The sequence below is a fragment of the Moschus berezovskii genome, chromosome 16 (assembly GCF_049115385.1).
Source record: "Moschus berezovskii isolate FMDL1 chromosome 16, NW_MosBer_1.0, whole genome shotgun sequence".
NCBI classification, from domain to species: domain Eukaryota; kingdom Metazoa; phylum Chordata; class Mammalia; order Artiodactyla; family Moschidae; genus Moschus; species Moschus berezovskii.
Window position 1 is genome coordinate 54,807,738 of NC_142475.1, and position 21,281 is coordinate 54,829,018.

Below are 21,281 nucleotides of genomic sequence, written 5' to 3' on the forward strand. Positions count from 1 at the left end.
ATCCTCTCACCATCTCATCATCTCACCTTCTCCATCCTCTCACCATCTCACCACCTCCATCATCTCACCATCTCACCATCTCCATCCTCTCACCATCTCACCATCTCCATCATCTCACTCTCACCATCTCACCATCTCACCATCTCACCATCTCCATCCTCTCACCATCTCACCATCTCCATCATCTCACTCTCACCATCTCACCACCTCCATCCTCTCACCATCTCACCACCTCCATCCTCTCACCATCTCACCATCTCACCATCTCCATCCTCTCACCATCTCACCATCTCCATCCTCTCACCATCTCACCATCTCCATCATCTCACTCTCACCATCTCACTGTCTCACCATCTCCATCCTCTCACCATCTCACCATCTCCATCCTCTCACCATCTCACCATCTCACCATCTCCATCCTCTCACCATCTCACCATCTCCATCCTCTCACCATCTCACCATCTCCATCATCTCACTCTCACCATCTCACTGTCTCACCATCTCCATCCTCTCACCATCTCACCACCTCCATCCTCTCACCATCTCACCATCTCACCATCTCCATCCTCTCACCATCTCACCATCTCCATCCTCTCACCATCTCACCATCTCCATCATCTCACTCTCACCATCTCACTGTCTCACCATCTCCATCCTCTCACCATCTCACCATCTCCATCCTCTCACCATCTCACCATCTCCATCCTCTCACCATCTCACCGTCTCACCATCTCACCATCTCCATCCTCTCACCATCTCACCATCTCCATCCTCTCACCATCTCACCATCTCCATCCTCTCACCATCTCACCGTCTCACCATCTCACCATCTCCATCCTCTCACCATCTCACCGTCTCACCATCTCCATCATCTCATCATCTCACCTTCTCCATCCTCTCACCATCTCACCATCTCCATCCTCTCACCGTCTCACCATCTCCATCCTCTCACCATCTCATCCTCTCACCATCTCACCTTCTCCATCCTCTCACCATCTCACCATCTCCATCCTCTCACCATCTCACCATCTCCATCCTCTCACCATCTCATCATCTCACCATCTCACCTTCTCCATCATCTCACCGTCTCACCATCTCCATCCTCTCACAATCTCATCATCACACCATCTCCATCCTCCTCGTCATCATCTTCATTAATACCATCATCATTCTCACAATGCTTTTCATCCCTATCATCTTCATCACTGTCATCAGTATCAACATGACCTCTGTCATCATCTGTTTTCCCAAGTGCTAGTTCTGTTCTAAGCCTCAGCAACTCTTTGAGGTTCCCATCCAACAGTCACATGAGTGAACTTGGAATTTGAGATGATGGTGGCCATGCACTCAATGCTTACCTCCTGAGGGACCTTTAGCCAGAACCACCCAGAGAAGCCACTGCAGATTCCAGGCCCTGGAAACCGTGCGATGACACTTCCTTCTCTCTTTTCTTCGGAGGTAAATGAGCCTGTAATTCCCTTATTGTCCGATATTTAAAACCTATTTTGTATCTATATTTTTTAGTAAATACCCTTATTTTTAAATAAATATCTAAATATATTTTAATTAAATTTCAGTTATTATTAAATATTTCTGTTAATTTTATCCTCTTAAAGACATTTGTACATTTTTAACTTCTCACTGAACACTCTTCTCCCATCACAGTAGTCAAATATTTTTTAAATTTATTTTTAAACCTAAATTATAGTGTGAAGTCGAAGTGAAAGTGTTAGTCGCTCAGTCATGTCCGACTCCTCATGACCCCATGGACTGTAGCATGCCAGGCTCCTCTGTCCATGGCAGTCTCCAGGCAAGAATACTGGAGTGGGTAGCCATTCCCTTCTCCAGGAGATCTGCCCAACCCAAGGTTTGAACCTGGGTCTCCTGCATTGCAGGCAGATTCTAAGCCACCACGGAAGCCCAAATTATAGTGTATGGCCTCCTAAATGTTCTCATTTAAAATCATTTTGCACTGTCCTATAGGAATAGCAACTAGAATGGGCGGTTTTTTTCATATTACTCATTTTGCTGGCCTTCTCTCTTCGCTTGGATGAACTTCGTTTATTTCTTGTTTGTTATATAGTGAGCTGTTTTACTAAGGGGATGGTTTTGATCCAGTGTAGCTCATTCTACAGATGTTTACAGTCTCTGTGTTCACCCTTATTGCAGACTGGTCTCATCCGCCTGTTTGCAGTCACATGTTCCTATCAGTTATTTAGGGTCCTGACCTTATGGCCCAGCTCCAGCCCCTTCTGCTGGGCTTCTCTCTTCCTTCTCAGTCCCCCATGTCCTTAAGGAAAAGTTAAACTCAGAAGATACTTGGGTGGCAGCTTCATTCGGCTCCATTCCCCAAGTGCCGCAGGAGTGGGCATGGGAGTTGAACTTGTCACCAAAGATGCGCTTGGTGCCCCAGGTGGCATTGTCTCTGGTTCTGATTTCAGCCTCACTCGTGGAGACTTGTGAATAGCAACACTCCTTGGAGTCTTTCTGTGGTCTGCCCTGGGGCCTTCTTGGAAGCCACCCGAGTTCAGGAGGTGTCTGTGGGTCTGGCTTTTCATCATTGATTTTTTAAAGTGTTCTTTATTGTGTGGATTTTCTCAAAGACTTAAGTCTTTTGTCACGCAGGCACTGCACTGACTCTCTTTTCCCCAGCCTGCAGCTTACTATCAATTTACTTACAGATGTCATCTGATGAGCACACTGAAGCAACAATGTGCTGAAGCCCAGTTTTTCTCCTGGTTACTTTTATAGGGTTGGTGCTTTTGTGTCCTCAGAAACCTTTGCCTATGTGAAAGTTGCATATACATGACATGTGTTCTTTTGCAAGTTTTAATGGCTCTAAAGATTTTAAAATTTAGTCTATGATTCATTTAAAATGTATACTGAATAGTGTGCCTATATGACTGAGGTAGAGATTTCTTTTTTTTTTTTAATATGGAAACTCGATCGTTTAGCAAGTTGACCTTACGAAATTCACTTATCTGTTATATTCTTCTTCTTTGTTTAGAGCCCTTAGATTTTTCTGTAGATACAACCATATCCTTGAGAATAAAGAGCCTGAATTCCTTCTTTGTAACGTTTGCCTTCTTCCCATTCCTTGCCCGTTGCTCTAAGACGCCCAGTTCAAGGCTGGGTATGAAAGGTGAGGATGGGCATCTCTGCCTTGCACACAATGAGAGACGACGAGCATTCCCTATTTTATGATTAAGGGTGATGACAGCTGTGGGGTTTTGTTGATGCTTACTATATATTTCTTATTGATGCTGATTATCATCATGAATAGTTACTAAAATATATAAAATAATTTTTATTCTTTCATTAAAATGGTCAGATGATTTTTGCTACTGATACTCTTTTCCAACTGAGGTATAACTGATTGATACTCTTAATCTGGTGAATTACCATGGATTGTTTCTCAAATGCTGAAAACACCCAACAGTCCTGAGATAAACTTCACTGGGTCATATTTTAGATACTTCTAGATTCATTTTACCAACATTTTGTTACAAATTTTTGCATATATATTCCATTCCTTCCTTCCTGATTTTGTGCTCTATATTTCACTTACAGATTTTACAGACTCCACAATACTGTGTTATTTTTGCTTTCCACAGTCATCATATTTTAATGAAAAATGTACAGAATAAGGTTTTTCATATATTTATGTACATATTTATAGTGTCTGATATTTTTCTATATTTCCTATAGATCTGAATTTCCATCAAGTGTCTTTTCTATACCTTTACCACTGTATTTTCTTCACATATTTTTCACAGCTGTGTTGAAGCCCCCATCTGCTAATTCCAACCTCTGAACTACCTATGGGTCTGCTTCCATACAACGTTGTGCCACCTGATTCGGTTAGGTTTGCTTCTTTATATGGGGTGGGGGGGCTTCCTAGGTGGCTCAGTGGTAAGGAATCCACCTGGCAATGCAGGGGACGTGAGTCCAACCCTTGGGTCAGGAAGATCCTGTGGAGAAGGAAATGGTAACCCAGGGGGCCGCAAGGAAATGGTCCAGGGGGCCGTAAGGATTCGGACACAACTGCGTGACTGTGAGCAGCAGCCTGGGGTTGTTATGCTGGACTTGTCTGAGTCAACAATAGGAACATGAGTTTGTAGACCAAAACAGATCCGTAGAGGTCAGCAAGACAACAGCCCTCACATTTTAGAGTATAGAAAACTGGTTCAGAGAGAACCAGTCTGAGTTTACCCAGGAATTAGCTACAGGGTCAGAACTCCAACTCACCATCCATCTCTTTGCTTTTGAAGCACCTGCCTCCCGGAGCCTAGGTTCCCTCATTAGTAAACTAAGGGAGTTGGACTAGGTTAACAGCTGGTCCCTTCCAGCAACATGATTCTATTTTTTCCTTCCATTGTGCCTGTGCAAGCTTTCAAAGGTGTCAAGGACATGATCCATGTTACATCATCAGAGGACCTTTTCTATTTACGCTGAAAGGTTTGTCAGACCATGTCTAGATCACAATTCCAGGAAAAAAATAATAGCCTCATGTAAAAAAGTAATAAAAACCAAAAACGAAACATTTTTTTAAACATTGATCCTCACCAAATCCAAACGTGTTCATGTGAAATATTTATTAGGCATTGTCAAGTATAATAAAAACACTATAATTTCCTCCTCCTTCCATCCCCAGATATAACCACTATAAAGAGTTTGATATACAATTCTCACAATACTAAAGGCTTACATTATATCTATGCTTTATTCCTTCTGCATATGCTCACTGATGTCCTCCTGTGTGCTGAAATACTCTGCTAGATCCCAGGGTAAGGCAACAAGATGCACATTCTCTCCTCTCATGGACTTTATATTCCAATGATGAAGGCAGACAGGAAGTAAGCAAGCGAATCTACAGCAGCATCCCACAGGCAGAGAAGGGGGCAGTGCCTCGGAAGAGGGCTGCTCTGGAGGGGGCGATCAGAGCATGTCTGTCTCCGAAATTGAGATCCAATGATACAGAAGAGTCAGACGTTATAAAGCGTGGGGTAAGAGTGAGCTGATGAGAAAAAGCAAAGGCCCTGAGAAAGATCAAGCTTAAGTGCTTTCAGTCCCCGAGCAGAGTGGCTGGAGTGTGGAGGGCAGGGAAGAAGAGAGTGAGGCACAGGGCAGCTGGGGTCCAGGTCACGCAGGGCCTCAGCCAGTGCATCAGGTGCAGCACAAAGTCAGTGAACAGTGTTAAGGGAAAACCTGAGTCTAATTCACCACTTAAACTGTGGTTAAATATAGACTCACACGTAACACATGCTTACACTAAAATAGATACATATTCATTCACACATCCATTTCATTGAAGAGATGATTCCTTCTTGGTTGAGAAGGGTAGGACCTCTCTTCGTATACTCTCTGACACACCTTTCGGTCCATGTCTCTCAGACATCTTCGCTTGTCAGCATCTAGAGGTCACACATGGCTCTTTTCAACAGCTTTTCTGTTTCTAAACCCTTTGCAAAGAGACGTTCCTTTGTAGGAAATGACCATGTGTGTATAAGTTCCATTTGCTTATTTCAGTTATTAATGACTCACCTATTCAGTTATCCAGCACACGTTGTTTGAGCCTCCACAGTGCCTAAAACTCTAGATATTCATAGGAATACGAATGAGTGAGGGGTCCTCGCCCTGAAGGAGCAGCGTGTGGGGAAAAGGGTGCACAGTGTACGGCCACGGCCTGTCGGGTTTCACGAGGTCTGGAGGGCAGGCCGCACAGGGCAACAGAGGAGCACTGCGGGGAGGACTGCAGTCCCGGGACGCTGGGGTCAGCGGAGCCTTGCAGCGTGGCGGGCTCCCCGGGGCTTCTGGACGCCGGTAGGAACGTGCGCCAGGCAGAGCCAGCAAGGGCACAGCACAGGGCAGGATGCGGCCCGCGGGTGAAAGGCACTGCCATTGACTCCTGAGGAGGTGCCACAGGGACGAGGAAGAAAGGGCCAGCGCTGGCGCTGAGGACGCCCGGGCTGACTGGCTCTGTCCTCTGATCCCGTGTCCGCATCGCTCAGTCCCTTCCCTTCTCCGCGCCTCAGGCTCTGCATCTCAGAGGAGCACTCTGGCTTTCACATCCTGTGGCCTTAAGTAAAAATACGACATAAGCAAGACAGTTGGGGGCAGGGGGCAGAATCTCTTTTGGTTGCTCCTGAGCTCTGAAATGCTGCCAAGTCTTCTTCCCAGAAGACAATATTGAAACAATTAATGGAATGAAAAATTCTGATCTCACAGAGGGCATCTTCGACAAACTAAGGGGAATCATTAAATAATAGTGTAGTTAAAGTTTCAAAGTACCAAGGAGGTAGCTTGGTTCCATGCCCAGTTGATAATTTGATAATCTCCAACAGCGCCACCTAGTGGTCATCCAGCTTGGGCTTTAATGAAGGAAGGTGTCCCTGGTGGCTCAGTGGCAAAGAATTCGCCTGCAATGCAAGAGATGCCAGCAATGGAGGACCTGGGGGTTTGATCTCTGAGTGGGGAGGACCCCCTGGAGAAGGGAATGGCAACCCACTCCAGTATTCTTGCCTGGAGAATCCCATGGACAGAGGAACCTGGCAGGCTACAGTCCATGGGGTCACAAAAGAGACATGACTTAGAGACTAAACAACAGCAATGGAGGAAACCCACCCTCTGCAGGTTTTGTTCTAGGTTCCTGCCACAGCCATAACTTCTGCTGAGAGCTTCTCAGCTGTAGCCCTGAGCTGGAGCATTCATGATCTTTACAAAGTGACTCCCTACAGTCTGAGTTGAAGCAGCAGGGCAGACTGGGGCAGGGCCCTTCCTTGGGGACATCAAGCTCCAGCCTGGTCTAAGAATTCAAACAAGGGTGATGGAAACTGGCTGAAATGGGTTCCTTCTTTGAAGAATTTGAAATGGGGATATAAACAGACAGCTGATGGGAAAAGCAGAGGTACAGATGTTCACCATGCAGGACACTGTGTTTGCCCTTCCATTACCCAACCCGCTTTGCCCTTGGAATTGGAAGTGAGTTTGCTACTCTTTCCTAAGTTCCAGGGGCACTTAACCAGAAAGATTAATTCTCCCCTCTTCACTGTGTTGACCAGCATAGGCCAAGAGATTCCTGATTTCTCTCCCAGCCACAGGGAGTGCCTTATGAACTCAGGATTTTACAGGCAATTCTGAGAAACAGGCTCCTGATCTGTGGTTTAAAAATGCAAAACTTGGAACTTGATGACTGCCATTGTCTCCCCACTATGAGAAAAGCCAATATGAGAAGAAAGCAGACGCGTAGAGATGAGCAGAATAAAGGAAGTTGCAGAGAAACAGAGGTAGTGCTGTTCTGCTGGTCCTAAATCCACTCTTTTACTGTCTAGGCTAGTTTGATTTGGAATTTCTGTTACTTATTAAAAATGTATCCCCCAAAGCAAAAAGGAAGATAAAAACAGTGTGTCCTCTCTAAGACACCGAGGCAGGGTGCTTGTACTATCAGAATCCTGCACCCCAAGTTGCCCCTGCGTGGGGGCGTGATGATCTGGACCAGACTTTAGTGCTAACTCAGATCTTGGTCATTCCAGACCCAGGAACCTGCTTGTATTCCAGTTTCCAAGTTGTATTTGTCACTATCTTTCCTGGTTACCTTATTTCACAACATATATTTGACTATGTCTACCATCCTTGCGGGCATTCGTGCTTAGTTGCTCAGTCATGTCCAACTGGACGGTAACCCGCAGGCTTCTCTGTCTGAAGGATTTCCCAGGCAAGTATACTAGCGTGGGCTGCCCTTTCCTTCTCCAGGGGATCTTCCTGACCTAGGGATTGAACCCGGGTCTCTTGCATTGTAGGCAGATTCTTTACCATCTGAGCCACCAGGGAAGACCATCTCCCATCCTTACTCCTGCTTAAAACCTTTTATTTCGTTTTTCAGTGATATGAGGATACAGAGCTAAATCTCTCCTCTGGCCCGTAGGGCCCTGTGTGGTCTGGCACAGAAGCTCATTCTTGGGTCTTCTTGACTGATGTCATCTCCTTCTCAAAGCTCAGGGCTCTGGTCCACCTGCAGCAGACACCCCCTCACCCTAAGACAGCCCCTTCCCTGCCTCCAGCTCCTGGTGTGTCAGATGATTCCGCTAGTGGGCATGTTTGGGGAGCCCTGTGAGTACAGACCCTGAATTTGCTTCTGCTCACCATTGCCTTCAGTCTCCGGAAAAGAGGAGGCAGGACAGAATTAATAAACACGTGAATGAATTCCTACCACTAACAGAAAGGGTCAGTTCTTACTAAGCTGAATCTCTGGGATTAATCCCTTCCAGCAAGTCAGAACATGATATAGAACTTCTTGAACCACCAAATCAGGTGTCATGATGTCCCCAGGAGTCTCACACCATCAGAGTGGGGGAAAGGCACACCTCTTCAGTGGGCCCAAACAGGATCAGCTGCTCAGAGATGCCTTGAGAATTGCCAAGGCATGGAGTTACTGCTGTTGTTTCCACTGGATTGAGGAAAAGACTGCGGCTGACACACTCCTCTAGAGTCTAAGAAATATGTCTAATTGATTTCAGGGGTGGTGTGGGGGTGGCTTTTATAAAATTCATTGTGAGACCCTTGAAATACACGTATATTTGAAATGAGAAAGTGTGCCGTGCTTCGCAGGCAGCTCCTACCCCTTGCCTGGGTGGATGAAGGGCGCGCTGAGCCACAGGTTGCCTCAGTGGTACCAGCACTGAACTGTTCAGTCAGAACCCTGAGTTTTACTCCAGCCTCTCCACCTGGCAGCATGGATTGTCAAACTTTAAGCATGCATGAGAAGCTGACCTGTCCTCTCATCTTTTGTAGATGCTGATTTGGATGGCTGGCCGGCTTGACATTTGGTTAGCACTCTTCCCAGTGGCTCAGATGGTAAAGAATCCACCTGCAATGCAGGAGACCCGGATTCAACCCTTGGGTTGAGAAGACCCCCTGGAGAAGGAAATGGCAACCCACTCCAGTATCATGCCTGGAGAATCCCATGGACAGAGGAGCCCAGTGGGCTACAGTCCATGGAGTCGCAAAGAGTTGGACATGGCTGAGGGGCTAACACACACAGATACTTCCCAGATCACAGTGGAAGGTGTCCCTTCAAGTGAGATTAGAGCTTGGGCTCTGGATTCAGACTAGTTTGGAGCCCTAACTCTAACCCTTGCTTGGGTTAGAGGCCTGAGGCATCATTAAACTCTCAGCTCTTTCCTGATCTGTAATGAGGGGTGGGGGTAGGAGGCATGGAACCTGCTGTCGGCCTCAACTAAAAGCAATTAGCAAGACACCCTTCAGTACAGAGCAAGTGTTGACTATATTTGCCCCAGTGCTTTTCCCAATGAAGTCAAAATCCAGCTCCAGGTCTTGTTACCCAGCTGAGAATTCCATATCCTACACCACGAAGAGGGGCCTGCCTGGGAGACCCACAGAAGGCAACAGCCAAAGGCGGAGGAGCCATGTACATTTCTGACATTGGAAGTCTTGCCAACCAGAGGAGAGGGCCCTGGGATCTGCTGCCCGTGCTTCTCCATGGGCTGAAGGGAGCCCCAGGCTGGGGCCAGGCCCTCTATTCAGTGGGTCCCGTGTCTCCATGGACTGGAGGAAGCCTCAGAGGTAGAGCCAGACCCCATTCAGTGGGTCCCATGTCTCCATGGACTGGAGGAAGCCTCAGAGGTAGGGCCAGGCTCCATTCAGTGGGTCCCATGTCTCCATGGACTGGAGGAAGCCTCAGAGGTAGGGCCAGACCCCATTCAGTGGGTCCCATGTCTCCATGGACTGGAGGAAGCCTCAGAGGTAGGGCCAGACCCCATTCAGTGGGTCCCATGTCTCCATGGACTGGAGGAAGCCTCAGAGGTAGGGCCAGACCCCATTCAGTGGGTCCCATGTCTCCATGGACTGGAGGAAGCCTCAGAGGTAGGGCCAGACCCCATTCAGTGGGTCCCGTGTCTCCATGGACTGGAGGAAGCCTCAGAGGTAGGGCCAGACCCCATTCAGTGGGTCCCATGTCTCCATGGACTGGAGGAAGCCTCAGAGGTAGGGCCAGACCCCATTCAGTGGGTCTCGTGTCTCCATGAACTGGAGGAAGCCTCAGAGGTAGGGCCAGACCCCATTCAGTGGGTCCCATGTCTCCATGGACTGGAGGAAGCCTCAGAGGTAGGGCCAGGCTCCATTCAGTGGGTCCCGTGTCTCCATGGACTGGAGGAAGCCTCAGAGGTAGGGCCAGACCCCATTCAGTGGGTCCCGTGTCTCCATGGACTGGAGGAAGCCTCAGAGGTAGGGCCAGGCTCCATTCAGTGGGTTCCAGGTGTCGTCATGGCAAGCAGCCCAAGACCAGTTTCCTCTCCCTGAAGCTTGGTGGACACCCCGTTGGCTTCTCAGTGTAAATGAGGATGAGAAATGGTATCCTTTAGCTCCCATGATGATGTCAGATGCATAAAGAGCAAGACATTTTGTGAGATGGAGAACAGGTTCTTTGCTGAACTGAAACCTAAGCTGCTGAAGCTCAGAGACGGAAGGGATCTTAAAGAGACTTTTGTGCTTTCCTGAGGCTAGAGAGGGAAAGGAACTTTTCTGCACAGTGAGTTGGAGGAATGACAGGAGGAAAATGCTCATCCTGGCACTGAGTTTAGTTATTTTCCATTATTCCACACCATCTTTGCTTGCTCTCTTAGATAAATTATACTGCAGCTCTTTGTGAGAATTAAATGTTGGGGAAAACTGAAGAAGACCTGCAGTGAGAAGACCCCAGCCACTCTGTGTTGCTTGCAGGGGGCAGCAGGGATGCTGGAGAGTCAGGAGGGCTGGTCTCCAGCCTGCCTCTGCCCACCTCCCCCCACACCCCTGCCACCACTCTGAGACTCTGGAGGAGTCACTCTGCCTTTCTGCATCCTCGTCTTTAGATTGACAGGCGTGGATGACATTCTGAGGCATCCATCGATTCTGAAATACCTGAGGTCCAATTCCCCAAAGTGATGAGAGACCAAGACGATTGGCTTTCTTCCAAACAGCCCATCCTGGACATAGCAGTAAACACTCGAGAGAGATTTGAGGATAAATTAACAAAGGACTGAAAGGAGCTTTTTTTTTAAAAAAAAAAAAAAAAGCTGCACCAAGTGAAAGAAGCCAGCCACAAAGAACACACAGCGTTTGCTTTCATTTGTACAAAATGTCAGGAAGGAAAAATCCACAGATAGAAAGTAGAGCAGTGGCTGTCAGAGTGACCATGCTCAGAGCAGCGCGACGTCTGAAAGGACGTCCACGTGTGCCATCTGATGGAAGCCGCAGAAGGTCGGTGCACGGAAGGAGCATCACCGGCCTTTCATCCCCACAGAACTGGGACCTTGAAGAAGTCGCTTGAATGATGATTCGCACACCTCAACAGGGGCAGAAGGGGAACAGGGACCCCTTGGCGCTCCTCTGTGGCTCTCCACAGCCCCTGCCCACACCCCAAACCCATAGCACTGATTAATGCTATTAATAAGAGCCATGAACCCCGACAAATGCAGGAGGTGGTGTCTGCCCTTTCCTCGTGGAGTTCCGTGCCATCTCCAACGTTGCACACTCAGCACCCCCAGAGACACTTGACCCACCAGGCACTCTTCACGCCCCTCCCCAGCGCCTTCACACTGCAGCCCCTCGGTTTTCTGTTTGCAGCCTGTTGGCGACTGGTGCTCTCGGCCCACAGATGGGCCAGCTTCCCCTGCGACCCACCTAGGCATATCTCCCACCTTGGGACCCCTTCCTGGGCTGTGTTGGGCTCTCTCTCCAGATTCTCCCCTCTCACGATCTCTGGCCACACCTCCCCACGTGCTTCCTGAGTTTCAATGGCTGCAGGGCCCAGGCCCATGCCAAACTCAACTTCATCATTATCTCCTCCGCTGGACTGTCTCTTGGCCCCAACCTGGAGGGTGCAGGGAGAGGGACCAGCTGTGTTCTTCAGTCCGACCCGCCAGCATCCGCATCAGACATCCCTTCAGGCTTGTTCTCGCCTCTCCCGTCTCCCCTTTCCCTCCCTCTCCCCCCTCCCCTCCCTCTCCCTCTTCCTCTCCCTCCTCCCCTCTCCCTCCTCCCCTGCTCCCTCTCCCCCCTTCCCTCCTCCCTCCTCCCTCCCCCTCCTCCCCTTCCTCTCTCTGTCTCCATCTGTCACCGAGTCTGGTTCCTCCTCTGGCCCTTCCTCAGTTACACCCCTTGTCTCCCGGCGAGTAACTGCTGAGTGTGTGCTGTCATTCCCTGTAGACGTGGGAATCTTCGGGAAATGTGTCAAATTGCTTTCTGCCTACATATTTCGAATGCGTCTTAGCGATGTCCTGCTGACATTTCACTCAGCACTTTTAAGATGTAGCCGTGTTATGGGGTGTTCCTCTGGCCTGCCGCTTCTGACCGCTCCGTGTCCAGGGCGCGTTCACACAGCTCGCCGGTCTGTTCTGCCACTGACGGGCCACTGGGCGCCTTCGGCCACCTGCTACCGCAAATGGGCAGCCGGCCACTGGCCTCCTCATTTCTGCGGACTCCGCCTGCCTTTCCGCCCTGAGAGGCCGTCGGTTCCCTTTCCCCACGCCCCTCCCGCACGCCCCATCGCACCTCCTTGTCGCTGTCGTCAGGATAAAAAGCTGCACCTTACTTTCCATTAGCTTTTTTAAATTACTGAGTCTCCATGTTTTCACTAAACACGTTAGTAATTTTGACTTCCCCATCTGTCAGTAGCCCTATTTATAGCCTCAGCTCATATTTGTACTCCGTTTGGTGTCTTTTATATTTTATTTTCAGGAATTTTACCTTTTATTACTGATATTAATCATGTGTCTGTTTCAGAAGTTGGGGGAAAAAAATCTTTTCCTGGCCTGTCATTAATTTAACTTTTTTTTTTTTGGATGGGGATTGTTATTGTTCGTGTTGTAAGAACCATTCTTGCTCCCTTGAGGCTGGGGCTTCCTGTGGCACCTGTCCTGTCGCTCCGCATCCTAGCTGACGGCCCCGACATGTCCTGTCTCAGCTCAGCACCGCCCATCTGTGCCCCGCCTCCGATGGCCCCCTCTCCCCCGCCAGCCCACCAGTACCCCCGCCGGCCATGCGTTCTCCTCTCCGGGCACCATAGCCGGCCCGGTTTGCTGCTCGCCCGCTCTCACCTACATTGTCCAGCGGGCCGCTCTCCCTGCCGCCGGACCCCGCCTCTTCCCGCCCCACGCTCCCAGCTGCTTTAGTGTAGTGGTGTCAGTCGCTGAGTCGTGTCTGACTCTCTGTGATCCCGTGGACTGCAGCCCTCCAGGCTCCTCTGTCCATGGGATTCTCCAGGCAAGAACACTGGAGTGGGTTGCCATGCCCTCCTCCAGGAGATCTTCCTGACCTGGGGTCAAACCTGGGTCTCCTGCACTGCAGGCAGATTCTTTACTGTCTGAGCCACCAGGGAAGCCCCCCAACTGCTTAAGTGCAATTTAAAAAAACCCAAGTTTATTATTACTGCTACTACGACTCATAGTGCTATGACTTCTGTTGGTCTGGGGCTGACTCCCAGTGAAAGACTCTCACTGGGAGTCAACCACCCCGTTGCAGCCACATGTGGCTGAGGTGGAGTCTGTCTGGAGGCCCTCTCACTCCTGTACCTGCTGGCTGGGGTTGGTTATCGGCCACAGCACCTGCCTGTGGGCTCTCCATGTACCTGGGCTTCCTCAAGGCACGGTGGCTGAGCTCCAAGAACGAATGTCTCAAAAGAGTTAGGAAGAAACTCTTTCCTTCCATTAAAGTCACATGGGTCACTTCTGCCTCACTGTCATGGTCCAGACAGTCACCGAGATCCACCTGGTTTCCAGGGGAGGGAACGGACACTCCTCCTGACTGGGGAGCCATGGGTCACGTGGTCCAGAGAGCACATGGACTTTTGTTATGACCCACATTTGGAAACTACAAGCTGCCTCACCAGGATGCTGGTTAACTTCTCTGAGCCTTGGCTTCCCCGTCTGTAAAATATGGACACCAGCACAGATATCACAGGAAGGCTGGCTGAGAGGTTTTTCTCCAGTGAAACCTGACTTCTGTTAGTAAATATTGAGCATCTGCTGAGTGAGAGCAGAAATGGATTGAACATGCCTTAGGTTCATGATCTTAACAAGCCCACAATCACTATTAGCTTCAAGCTCCCTGTAGAAAATGACAACATGCAATGTTCAAAGTTGGTATCTCCATTTGGGAGTGGGCTTTTGTTAAAAAACATTAGAGCAGGAAATTGCCTGCCTGTGTGCTTCTCCCCAAGCCACCACTGCTCCCTGTCTTCCCTGCTTTCACCCTTGTTCTGAGCTGCTTTCAACGAGATCTGGGCGTATTTCCAGCATCCAACACCCTTAACTGTTTTGTCTTCAAATATTTCATTTTGGAAGAGATCCATGTTTAATTAAATAAACAGCCCGGTGTGGGGTAAGGAAAAGACAGAATATTCCCATTTCTACTACAAGAAGCCTTCTGTATCTCTCTCCTGTCTATCTGATTATGCCTCTAATGTTCACAGATTTCCCCCATTAATGTCACTACACAGCATGTACAAATTTTATGAAATACAAGGCTTAACTTTTTTATCCCCTTCCCCTTTCCCCTTCAGTAACCATAAGTGTGTTTTCTATGCCTCTGGGTCTATTTCTGTTTTATATAAGTTCATTTGTGTCACCAGGGGGTTGAAAAGAGTCGGACATGACTTAGCAACTGAACAACAACAACGAATCATTTTCTTTAGAGTCCATATGTAAATGATATCATATGATATTTGTCTTTCTCTGACTTACTAAGTGAAGTAAGTCACTTACTTAGTATGTGACTTATTAGTATGATAATCTGCAGGTCCATTCATGTTGCTGCAAATGGCATTAGCTCATTCTTTTTAATGGCCAAGTAATATTCCGATGAATATATATGCACCACATCTTCTTTATCCATTCATCTGATGATGGACATTTAGATTGCTTCTATGTCTTGGCTATTGTAATTACTGCTGCTATAAACAGTATGCAGTGTGAAGTTCGAGGGAGTATGGATTTTGGGGTCAGACGGATGGAAGTGCAGTTTACAGGGGTGGAATTTACTTGTTGGCTTTAGACACATCACCTTGCCCACTGGGTCTCATTTTTCTTATCTGGGATGATTAGTTAGTTGTTTTTAGTGCTTAAAATATCAAAATCTATTCCATGAAATACCAGCTTCATGATGCTAATAGATATTCCACACATAAACCGATGCGTTATCAAACATGGTTCAACATTTCTAAGAAGAAACTATTCTTTTCAATTTTATGACTCCTAAAGGGATCTTTCTATGACTATTCTAAATCTCCAAGGAAGCACTAGAATATTCAGTTTTTCTATACATCTCTGGCGCACTGGAAGCATTTTCCACAGAAAACCCTAGTGTTGTACAAACATGCCTGGTGCAATGATGGTGTAAGACAGAATACACATTCCAAAATGCTGCCTACTATTAGTATTACTACTACTATTATTCAGTTATTAATTATTGCTTAGCAGCAATAAGAATAATGCAAGAGGCCCAAATCTGAAGAAGTCCAAGTTACAATTCAAAATTCAGAGCTTTCCAAACAAAATTTTGCGTGTTGGATTTTCCTTGGTGCATCTCCTCTGAATTCTACTGGTTGTAGAATAGACAACTTGAAAACAGACAAATCCCTCTTCCCCTTGCTAATTAGCAAGTTGGATTGTTGAGATGTGACTGCTCTATCACAGCAGAGATGATGCCATTGCTTTTAATTAACCATACAGGGACTTGAATTGATTCAGAAAGAAAGGAAAGCTCTGAACGTGCCCACCACCTGGGTTAAGGACCAAAGAAGTCAAAGAAATAACAGCTGTGGGCATGCGCTTCCTACTGAGCTCCTTACACGACAACAGATTTATACACACAGTCCTTGGGGTCACAATGAGTCAGACACAACTGAGCACCATCGCCACCAGCATGACTTTGAATCTTTATGACTGTCCGTGTTTTCATAACATGGGCTACTGAGGACATGGCCAGAGACAGCGGTACACTCACGTAGTTCTGCGGCGCCAGCTGTTTGCCCAGTGCCTTCCCGGATTATGCTATTAATTCCTTGGAAAGTGTGAATCCCAGTAGTTGCTAGGTGATAAGTGATTTTCCATTATTCCTGAATGCATTCTTATATGTAAACAACAGCCTCTGTGTGCCAGCATCTGTTTTATTCACTGAGACAGAGGCCCCCACCCCCTGCACTCTGGTTCTAGCCCTCCATCCTCCATCCTAGGTCTCCAGGATGAATGGAAAACCAGAAAGCACCCAGGCTTTGGGGTCTTTCTTGCCTCTGGGTGTTTGTTTAGACTCTTCCCTGTGTGGGAGTCTGGGCAAGATTCACCATCATTCCTCTTCTCTTTCCTAAGATGAGCCAGATGCCTTCCAATTCCAAGACCATGTGACTCCATGGCTTTGGGTTAAGGGAAAAATGAAATCCTTGGGTTGGAGGGAGAATATAGGAATATTTACTTCATCACTGGCCCTAGCTATCTTTTAAAACTACTCAGCAGACATTTACTGAGCACTTAGTTACAAGGCCATGGGCTGGACACTGGAGAAATAGAGCTCATAATCAAATTGGGGAGAAAAACATAAAACATAACGCAGTGTGTGGTATTCAGTCCTGATGTGGGCATGCTACCAAAGAGATTACAAAAGGCAGGGTGGTCGCAGCAGGCCTCACAGAAGTCATTGCTCTGAAGCAGAGTTCTGAAGGTTGAGTGTGTGTCTGGCAGTTGAGTAGGGATGGGAACTCTGAGTAGCAAGAACGGCACATGAAAAAGTGCTGTGAAACTCAGTATAGAAAAGGAAACACACACACACACGTGCACACATGTATATAATAATATATAGTAACATCAATCTACAGGTAATCCAGAAAGCCAACCCAAGGGCTTCCCAGGTAACTCAGTGGTAAAGAATCCACCTGCAATGCAGAAGAAACAGGTTCAATCTCTGGGTTGGGGAAGATCCCCTGCAGAAGGAAATGGCAACCTACTCTGTTATTCTTGCCTATGAAATCCCATGGACAGAGGAGCCTGGCAGGCTACAGTCCACAGGGTCACAAAAGAGTCAGACACAGCTGAGCAACAACAACCAAAAGAAAACCAACCCATGACCTGCAGTAGGTCAAACTGCTATCTTTAGCAACCAACTCAGGAAGCCAAACAATAGCCCCTATAACAATCAGCCCCACATGGCCAGGTCTTGTTTAACAACTGACAGCTTCCCTAATTTTTGCCCCCATTTCCAGCTTAGGGCCCAATGGAATAAAACAATGGTCACCCCTAAACTATCACATAGGACACCCACTGGAGGTAGGTAGCCCACCTCCAGCTTCTCCAGGCCAACAGCCTCCAATCAGGGGACATCTGAACTTTTGTGTTTCCTCCACTATAAAGCTTTCCCACTCCTCTGCCTTGATTTTCTGCTAAACGTAAGAGATGGTGGTTGACTCCCTTGCTAGAGCAAGTTCAAAGTAAATAGGCTTTGCTTATTTTCATTCATGAAATCTTCTTTTAATGTCACAGCACAGAAGCATGAAATCATGTTTTGTGTAAAGAACTGAAAATGTGTATTTACTGTAGGTGGTTTTGTGTGTGTGTGTTTCTGTGAATGTTAATATGCATTGGTGGAGGGGAGGATGATGGCAGATGGGTTTGGAAAACAGGCAGGACCAAAGCCACTTAGACTTTTGTATAATGTATTAGTTAACCAGTGCTGTGGAATAATATTACCACAATGTCAGGTGCTTCAAGCAACACACATGTACTGTCTCCATTCGTGTGGGCCAGGAGTCCGGGCACCCTCAGCTTCAAGCAAGGTCTCCTTTGGGACTGGATTGAGGCTGGTCTGGGGAGGGTTCTGCTCCTGGCCCACGCGGCTGCTGGCAGCATGCAGTTTCTTGTAGACTGCTAGTCTGAGGACCTCAGTTTCTTCCTAGTTATTGGCTAGAGGTCACTGGAGGAGGCTAGGTAATGGTCCCCCAAAGATGTCCATGACTTCATAACCCAGATCTCAAACATATGCCCTTACACGGACAAAGAGACTTTGCACATGTGATGACAGCTAAGGACCTTGAGATGGAGGTGGGGGTGTTATCCTGGAGTACTCAGGTGGGCCCAGTTTCATCACATGGATCTTTAGAACCAGGGAACATCTCCCAGTTATAGTCAGAGAGAATCGTGCGAACACAAAAGAGACGAGACTGTGGCTGACTTGAAGATGGAGGAAGAGAGTCATGAGCAGGGAGAGCAGGTGCCTCCAGGACCAGGAAAAGGCAAAGGACAGATTCTCCCCCAAAACCCCTGGGAGGAACCCAGCTCCTTATCTGTGCACTGGACAAAGGTCCCCCCAGCCTGAGCCTGTGGCCACTGAAATCCTGCCTGTGCTCTGCCTATGCTCTGCTCACTAAGCAACACCCTGTTAAGGGGTGTCCACCCGTTGTGGGTCATCTGTTTAATCTGTCCAGCTGAAGATGGTGCCGCTTCCTGAATATCTCTAGAAGGAGCATCCCTGTGTACTCTGCCCACGGGTACCAGACAGCAAGTCCTCTGTTTTCACAAATGCCTCCACAAAGTTACTGTCACCCGCTCCCTGGGAACGAAGCTTAGAAATAAATGACATTTTGCTCTTAAGTCCAAGGGATCTAGGCTCTAATTTTAGAGCCCAAGCTCACTCCTGCTTCACCCCGTTGAGCCCCTGTGCTTCCCCAGATGGCCATGCTCCCTCCCTGCCAAGTCTATGCGTGTGCTTCCTCTTCCCCAGCTGTCTACTGAAGCCACCAGACTAGCCACTCAGCTGTGACCTCAGAGCTGAGAACCAGGTAGGCAGCCCCTGGCCTCAGGCAGGCCTTGTGCTTTCCTGCTGAACCCCAACATTTCACAGAATATCCACATTAGACAAGGCCACTCAGACTGTGACGGATCTAGACAAACAAGACTGCTGGGCGATCACGACCAAGAACTTTGTCGAAACCACAAAAATGTGCATAGGTTCCCCCATCCTTGTTCTCAGAGCAACTGCTGCTTTTTTTGAGAATCACAGCTGTAGCTGTCACCCTCCTGGCCCCTGAGAGCTGAAGGGGCCTTGCCTCGATTTATGTCTGTGTTTGTTTCAAAAGCACCTGGGATTTGACAGAGATGTTTGCAGCTGGACTTTAAGAGGTATGTGGTGGTCAGCTGCCCTAACTGACTCAGACTTGACCACAGGAGGGAGGCTGCACAGAACAGATCTGGAGGTGTCTGAGAGCACCCAGCACAGAGCTTCCCCACCCCTCCCCACCCTGTGTCACCACAAAGCCCGTGAACGATTCCAGGGAATAAAAACTCAGTCTTGGCGATAAAATAAAATCTAACCTTTTCTCTCCCTTTCTGCTTGGTCTAGTTTTACTGGCTCACGGGTGGGGGCGGGGCATGTGCAGAGGCCTTGCACCTGGTGAGTCAGTCCGGAGTTCCTGATGAAACATGGCGGCACCCACACGTCAGCTCTCCGGCCGTGTGTAGGACGCTGTGCATGACACCACCTTAACCAAGATGGCGGCGGCGCCGGGCCGTGCGCAGAGGTGCCGCACAGGACAGTCAGGCCAAGATGGCGGCAGTGATGGGCCGTGTGCAGAGACGCCACACCTGGGCCTGCAATCTGGGACATCAGGATTCTACTCACCCTCCAGGGCCCAATTCAAACGGCACCTCCTCCACGGAACCTTCTCTGGAATTAGCCTTAAGAAGGAGTCACTTCTTCCTCTGTATTTCCTGAGGAAGAAAGCAAATCCTTATGGGGAAATGGAGACATGGAAATGAATGAAGACCGAATTCCCGGCATGGAGACACTTCTAAAAGCTCACCTCGATCTTGCCCTGCTGTTCCCTCTCTTGCCACAGGTAAAATAATAAAAATGCAAAAATACCATTTTGTTTTTGGGGGTTTGCACCTTCAAGAAGCAGCTGGTAAACAGTAAACCTCATTACACAACACACATTCCAATTAGAAGCTCAAGGCCTAGGAATGGAAGGATGGGTCAGCCTCCTGCCATTGTGAACAAGAATATCTCAACTTACTCTTTCTAGCCCTGCAAATGGGCTTGTGGGGTTGGCATTCAAAAGGAAAAAACATAAAGTCAGTTTAAACTTGCCATGATTTATGTCTTGCCAGGTAAATTATTTAAAACTGCTCAAGAGTAACACTAGGGCAAGTAATTATAAAATCAGAAAGGTTACAGCTCTGTATCTACAGCTGCACATCTATATGAGAGTATCTCCTTACAGACAACAAATACCGATACAACAGGAAATTCAAGAAATTCGCTGTAACCAGATCCGGTGTTTATAATTAAATTAATTATAGTAATTATAATTACTTCTATCACTTTTCAGATGGATGATATCAATCAGGCTTCTTGAACCTAAATGCTGTCATCCTGTAGACTGGTGGTGGTTTAGTCACCAAGTCGTGTCCGACTCTTTGTGGCCCCATGGACTGGAGTCCACCAGGCTCCTCCATCCATGGGATTTTCCAGGCCAGAATACTGGAGTGGGTTGCCATTTCCTTCTCCAGGGGATCTTCCAGACCCGGTGATTGAACCCAGGTCTCCTGCATTGCAGGCAGATTCTAAACTCTATCAAGGCCTTTCTCAAATATTTTTCTGTTTGTAACAGTGTCCACGTCACTGCTCCGTACTGGAATGCCTTCTCCGGTCACGAGACTTACCAACGGTCTCCATCTTCCCAGACCTGGATCAGAGCTCATCCCTGCCACGGAGCAGCCCTCAGCCCTCCCTGCTCTGGGCCCAGGGAGCCTGGTCAGCTGTCACAGAGCATTGACGTTGGGTCATCCTCTGCCCTCAGGGTTGGCAAAGGCAGGAATGTAAACAAATGATTACAGTGAACTGCAACAGTGTTCCGAATGGAGATGAAAAGGAGTCATTCTGTCTGTGCTTAATGAAGGGACCGCTGAGCCTCAGGTCCATTGAAAGAGGGTCGGGAGGGGTACTGTTTATAGGAAAATGGCATCTGAGATGCCTGTATGCTGGCTGGTGCTGACTAGGAGCAGACAGACCACCTGGAGGGCACGGGGAGGAGCAGAGGGTCAGCTTGGTCCAAGGCCCACAGCAAGCAAGCGTCGCCAGCCCTGCAGTGTGACCCAGGCAGGCAGTGCCCGGCACCCCTGAGCATGGTGCTGGGAAAGATGACGACAGGGTTTGGTCTGAACACCACATCTCCTGAAAGCAGCCCATGGGGAGGGTGCGGTCACCGTGGCTCCCCTTTCTCCCCCTCCCTCAGCCTTCTT